The sequence below is a fragment of the Triticum aestivum genome, chromosome 3A (assembly GCF_018294505.1).
Source record: "Triticum aestivum cultivar Chinese Spring chromosome 3A, IWGSC CS RefSeq v2.1, whole genome shotgun sequence".
Taxonomy (NCBI): Eukaryota; Viridiplantae; Streptophyta; class Magnoliopsida; order Poales; family Poaceae; genus Triticum; species Triticum aestivum.
Window position 1 is genome coordinate 121,753,051 of NC_057800.1, and position 7,237 is coordinate 121,760,287.

The window sequence follows — 7,237 nt, forward strand, 5'->3', positions numbered from 1 at the left end:
CGTAATTCTTCTGTGCAACAATGACGATAATCCTCAAGTTACGGACCCAGACCGTGTAGTTGCTACCATCATCTTTCAACTTAGCTTTCTCTAGGAACGCATTAAAATTCGATAGAACGGGCCATTCATCTACAACAACATAGATATGCAAAAACTATTAGGACTAAGTTCATGATAAATTAAAGTTCGATTAATCACATTACTTAAGAACTCCCAATTAGATAGACATCCATCTAGCCATCTAAATAATCGCGTGATCCATATCAACTAAACCATGTCTGATCATCACGTGAGATGGAGTAGTTTTCAATGGTGAACATCTCTATGTTGATCATATCTACTATATGATTCACATTCGACCTTTCAGTCTTAGTGTTCCGAGGCCATATCTGCATATGCTAGGCTCGTCAAGTTTAACCTGAGTATTCTGCACATGCAAAACTGTCTTACACCCATTGTATGTGAACGTGGAGCTTATCACACCCGATCATCACGTGGTGTCTCGGCACAACAAACTGTAGCAACGATGCATACTCGGGGAGAACATCTATACCTTGAAATTTAGAAAGGGATCATCTTATAATGCTAATGTCGTACTAAGCAAAATAAGATGCATAAAAGATAAATATCACATGCAATCAAAATATGTGACATGATATGGCCATCATCATCTTGTGCCTTTGATCTCCATCTTCAAAGCACCGTCATGATCTCCATCGTCACCGGCTTGACACATTGATCTCCATCGTAGCGTCGTTGTTGTCTCGCCAACTATTGCTTCTACAACTATCTCTACCACATAGTGATAAAGTAAAGCAATTACATGGAGATTGCATTTCAAACAATAAGGTGACAACCATAAGGCTCCTCCCAGTTGCCGATAAATTTTACAAAACATGATCATCTCATACAACAATGTATATCACATCATGTCTTAACCATATCACATCACAATATGCCCTGCAAAAACAATTTAGACGTCCTCTACTTTGTTGTTGCAAGTTTTACATGGCTGCTATGGGCTTCTAGCAAGAACCGTTCTTACCTATGCATCAAAACCATGACAATTTTTTGTCAAGTGTGTTCTTTTAACCTTCAACAAGGACTGGCCGCAGTCAAATTCGATTCAACTAAAGTTGGAGAAACAAACACCTGCCAGCCACCTTTATGCAAAACAAGTTGCATGTCTGTCGGTGGAACCGGTCTCATGAACGTGGTCGTGTAAGGTTGGTCTGGGCCAGTTCATCCAACAATACTACCAAATCAAAATAAGACGTTGGTGGTAAGCAGTATGACTATTATGGCCCACAACTCTTTGTGTTCTACTTCTGCATATCATCTACGCATAGACCTGGCTCGGATGCCACTGTTGGGGAATGTAGCATGCAATTTCAAAATTTTCCAATGATCACGCAAGATCTATCTAGGAGATGCATAGCAACGAGAGGGGGAGAGTGTGTCCACGTACCCTCGTAGACAGAAAGCGGAAGCGTTAGGTTAACACGGTTGATGAACTCAAACGTCTTCACGATCCAACCGATCTAGTACCGAACGTACGGCACCTCCGAGTTCAGCACACGTCCAGGTCGATGACGTCCCTCAAACTCTTGATCTAGCAGAGGGTCGGGGGAGAGTTCCGTTAGCATGACGGCGTGGTGACGGTTATGGTGATGTGATCTGCGCAGGGCTTCTCCCAAGCACTACAAAGCTATGACCGGAGGAGTAAACTGTGGAGGGGGCACCGCACACGGCTAAGAGAACAATTGATGTGCTATGAGGTGCCCCCTGCCCCCGTATATAAAGGAGTGGAGGAGGAGGCGGCCGGCCAGGAGGGGCGTGCCATGGGGGGGAGTCCTACTAGGACTCCACTCGTAGTAGGATTCGCCCCCCCTCCTTTTCCTTTCTCACGGGAGGGGAAGAGGAAGGAGAGGGAGAGGGAAAGGGGGCTGCGCCCCCTCCTCCTTGTCCTATTCGGACTCCCTTAGAGGGGGGAGCATGCCCCCCTCACGGGCTTCACTCTCTCTCCCCTAAGGCCCATGTAGGCCCAATACTTCCTCGAAGGGTTCCGGTAAGCCCTCGGTACCCTGTAAAATACCCGAACCACTCGAAACCATTCCGATGTCTGAATACTACTTTCCAACATATGAATCTTTACCTCTCGACCATTTAGAGACTCCTCGTCATGTCTGTGATCTCATCCGGAACTCCGAACAAACTTCGATCACCAAAACACATAATTCGTAATACAAATAGTCATCGAACGTTAAGCGTGCGGACCCGACGGGTTCGAGAACTATGTAGACATGACCGAGACACATCTCCGGTCAATAACCAATAGCGGAACCTGGATGCTCATATCGGTTCTTACATATTCTATGAAGATCTTTATTGGTCAAACTGCAATAACAACATATGTTATTTCCTTTGTCATCGGTATGTTACTTGCCCAAGATTCGATCATCAGTATCCTCATACCTAGTTCAATCTCATCACAGGCAAGTCTCTTTACTCGTTCCTTAATGCATCATCCCGTAACTAACTCATTAGTCACATTACTTGCAAGGCTTATAGTGATGTGCATTACCGAGAGGGCCCAAAGATACCTCTCCGATACTCGGAGTGACAAATCCTAATCTTGATCTATGCCAACCCAACAAGCACCTTCGGAGACACCTGTAGAGCATCTTTATAATCACCCAGATACGTTGTGACGTTTGATAGCACACAAGGTGTTCCTCCGGTATTCGGGGGTTGCATAATCTCATAATCAGAGGAATATGTATGAGTCATGAAGAAAGCAATAGCAATAGAACTTAACGATCATTATGCTAAGCTAACGGATGGGTCTTCTCCATCACATCATTCTGCTAATGATGTGATCCATTCATCAAATGACAACACATGTCTATGGTCAAGAAACTTAGCCATCTTTGATTAAGGAGCTAGTCAAGTAGAGGCATACTAGGGACGCTTTGTTTTGTCTATGTATTCACACATGTATCAAGTTTCTGGTTAATACAATTCTAGCATGAATAATAAACATTTATCATAATGTAAGGAAATATAAATAACAACTTCATTATTGGCTCTAGGGCATATTTCCTTCACCGACTGCTCAATAACAAGCCGGAGCGCCTTAGTGTTCTTACGTCGGAGGCAGCGAGCGTATGTCTCCGCCGTCATGAGGGAGTGGTGGTACACCCATGCGAGGAGACACGCATCCTCATCAGCGTCCGACTTCGTCCCGTGTAGGCGGCACGCGGACTGCTCTGTCGCGTCCGTCTCCAGTTCATGCTGCCACGCGCGCCTCCGACTCTGGAGTGCTCATGCGGGCCGAAGGTGCGGGCACAAGCACCCAGCGCCGACCGCGTGGAGGAGCGGCCGACAGGGGAAGGAGACGGCACGGGACCGGCGCGGACTGTGCTGTCCTTGCATCGTTGCGTGCAGGACGGGAGGGTCCAGCTCCGGCATCCGCGCTGCTCCGACGCGGGAGCTGCGTCGACGCTCCAGATCCAGAGCTACTACATGTCTCCACCTTGGACCTCTCCAGTGCAATGCGGAGGGGCATCTCCTCCTCGTAGTCGAGCATCAAGCCGGAGCCGCTGCCGGAGCTACTCATCGTGGTGGATGCGATCAGAAAGGGAGAGGGAGAGGAGTGGATAGAGCGAGAGAGAGAGGGACAGAGTGAGCTAGGGTTTGAGCTCGCCGCCTGGATTAGGGTTTTTTTGGGGTCGATATTGGGCTGGGCCTATCAAGAGGACGCGCATGGGCGTGCCCGGGCCGCCCCATACTCTGTCAATGACAATATCATCAGGAAGATTAACTCCCAGCTGAGTTAAGTGGTTATGGTACGCAGACAATCTGAGTATGTGTTCACTGACAAAACTATTCTCCTGCATCTTGCAACTATAGAACTTGTTGGAGACTTCATATCTCTACACTCGGGCATTTGCTTGAAATATTAATTTCAACTCTTGGAACATCTCATATGCTCCATGACATTCAAAATGTTGTTGAACTCCCGATTCTAAGACGTAAAGCATGGCACAATGAACTATCAAGTAGTCATCAGATTTAGTCTGCCAGACGTTCATAACGTCCGGAGTTGCTCCTGCAGCGGGTCTTGCACCTAGCAGTGCTTCCAGGACGTAATTCTTCTATGCAACAATGAGGATAATCCTCGAGTTACGGACCCAGTCCATGTAGTTTGTACCATCATCTTTCAACATAGCTTTCTCTAGGAACGCATTAAAATTCGGTAGAACGGGCCATTGATCTACAACAACATAGATATGCAAAAACTATCAGGACTAAGTTCATGATAAATTAAAGTTCGATTAATCATATTACTTAAGAACTCCCAATTAGATAGACATCCATCTAGTCATCTAAATGATCACGTGATCCATATCAACTAAACCATGTCCGATCATCACGTGAGATGGAGTAGTTTTCAATGGTGAACGTCTCTATGTTGATCATATCTACTATATGATTCACGTTCGACCTTTCGGTCTCAGTGTTCCAAGGCCATATCTGCATATGCTAGGCTCGTCAAGTTTAACCTGAGTATTCTACACGTGCAAAACTATCTTACACCGATTGTACGTGAACATAGAGCTTATCACACCCGATCATCACGTGGTGTCTCGGCACGACGAACTATAGCAACGATGCATACTCGGGGAGAACACTTATACCTTGAAATTTAGAGAGGGATCATCTTATAATGCTACAGTCATACTAAGCAAAATAAGATGCATAATAGATAAATATCACATGCAATCAAAATATGTGACATGATATGGCCATCATCATCTTGTGCCTTTGATCTCCATCTTCAAAGCACCGTCATGATCTCCATCGTCACCGGCTTGACACATTGATCTCCATCCTAGCGTCATTGTCGTCTCGCCAACTATTGCTTCTACAACTATCGCTACCGCATAGTGATAAAGTAAAGCAATTACATGGCGATTGCATTTCATACAATAAAGCACTACTAGGGAAAAGCCTAGCAGTAGCGTCGGTTTTCGGCCTATCAGTAGCGCGGGTAGGCGCGCTACTGATAAGGCGCTATAGCTAATGCTTAGCAGTAGCGCCTACAGGCACTCCCTACCGCTATATCTACTTAGTAGTAGCGCTTGCCTAGTCAAACGCTACTGCTAATTACTAGTAGCGCTTTCGAAAACAATCGCTACTACTATTATTCCCTATTCCATTTCTCTTGAATTTTAGGTCGCATTCATATACCTGTATACAATTTTTCATACAGTAGCAATTTAGAGATTGTTTTTACATCATAATGAGTTATTAAATCACTAGGTGAAAGAACCTTGGATTAGTTTCAAGTGCATGGATCCAAAGTAACCAATGGTCACTTTGGATCCATCCATTTGAAACTAATCAGCGGTTCTTTCACCCAGTGACATAATAACTTATAATTACCATAATATCATTAACAACTTACCATAATAATACATCATTGTCACATAACTCCTCATAATCATCATTTTCGTCCAATGTCATATAACAACTTCGTCACTAGTTATAATAACAACTCCTCCTCATCATCATCATAGTAATCATAATCACTACTCCTACTCAGCATCACCATCAAGTCTAAGACATTGTAGTCATATATAATCAACACTAACTAATTGTTCTTAATACTTAGGACCTACTCCTCTCTCCTAGCTAAAATACCATAAAACAGATAAACCGGTCCTTCACCATAATGGAGAATGGACATAAACCTATCTCCAACTTGTGGCTTGCGCACATTCATTTTGTCTCCAATTTATTTGCGTGTGCGCATTCATCACTTTGCTCCATTCTTTGATTTTGAGCCTTGCGTCATTTGAAGAAATCGAGTATGCAGTATGGTAAGCCTCCGAAGGAGTTGGTCGTAAGCTAACCATATGCATATCACCTTCGGTAAATAGCATATCAGGCACAACCTGCTTCGGGAGCCTCTGTTCAAAAATGGAATAGTAACATATATAGTTAGAAATGGTTTACTTAAGAATAATGTATGCAATGAAGTTACCATCATTAACAAAATCTTACCAAGTTTTTGGCAATGAAGTTATCATCAAGCAATGTATGGACTAATGGCACGTATCTAGTACAATTTGGGCTGATAGAGTGACTGTTTTTGAAGGCCTCAACATCTTCTATGAATGAGACAAGATAACCTTTCTCCTCACAATTAAGCTTGGAGTCATAGCTGTAGTATGTGTTGTCTACTACCTTCCGAGTATTTCTTGAAGAAAAGAAATAAGCTAAAAATTATAAATAAATAAGTTTAGTACGGACGAACACCAAATAGTTTTAAATTAACAACATAAATTACTGAACTTAACAAATTAGTTTGGCAAACTCACATCTAGGCAAAACTGGAGGCATATCCACATCCACCCATATGTCGATATTATCATCATCATCATAATCTTCGGGACGAATATCAAATCTTATTCGCATTCCCTCCTCAAATCCATATGACTTGCAGAGAGCTTCCCAATTAGAGCAACCAAAATGGGAGCGATCGACCGCATTGTAGAACTTAACCAGAAACTCATAACCATGTTTAGTTCTTAAGTGAGCCCTCCTCGTCTCCACATTATCAAAGTCATCTAAACCAAAACCAAGCTTCTCCAATACATATGGTCTAGCATGGCACGGGATGTACTAATCGAATTGAAAAAAATCCATAAACTACACGTTGAACAAAAGAAGCACAAGTGATGATATTAAATACGATGAAATGCTTGTCGTTGCGTACCGTACAAACATCGAAGGTCTCTTCCAGCTTCACGGTGAAAAACCTATCGTTTTGCAGGTGAGGAAACCTGTCGCACACACCTCGGTCATCGTAGCAGTACACACACTCCAGGATCCCATCGTCATCAGACATCTTCTGTGTTCAAAATTCAAAGATTATAACTCGACAACAAAACCCAAAAAATCCGGCATGACCTTTGCTAAAAAAGGACATATCGAGCGCCTGAAATTTGCCGGAATGGAAATTAATCAACACTCCGGCAAAACATAGGCCACTTATCGATGGTCATTGCATTTCAATGGTTCAAAATATAAAAAAAAACATTTGAAAATATCTTATATATAATCCTAATAGTAAATAAACTAGTTTTATTAACTACTTACTAAATAAACTAGTTTTATTAACTACTTACTAAATAAACTAGTTATAATAATCACTTACTAAATAAACTAG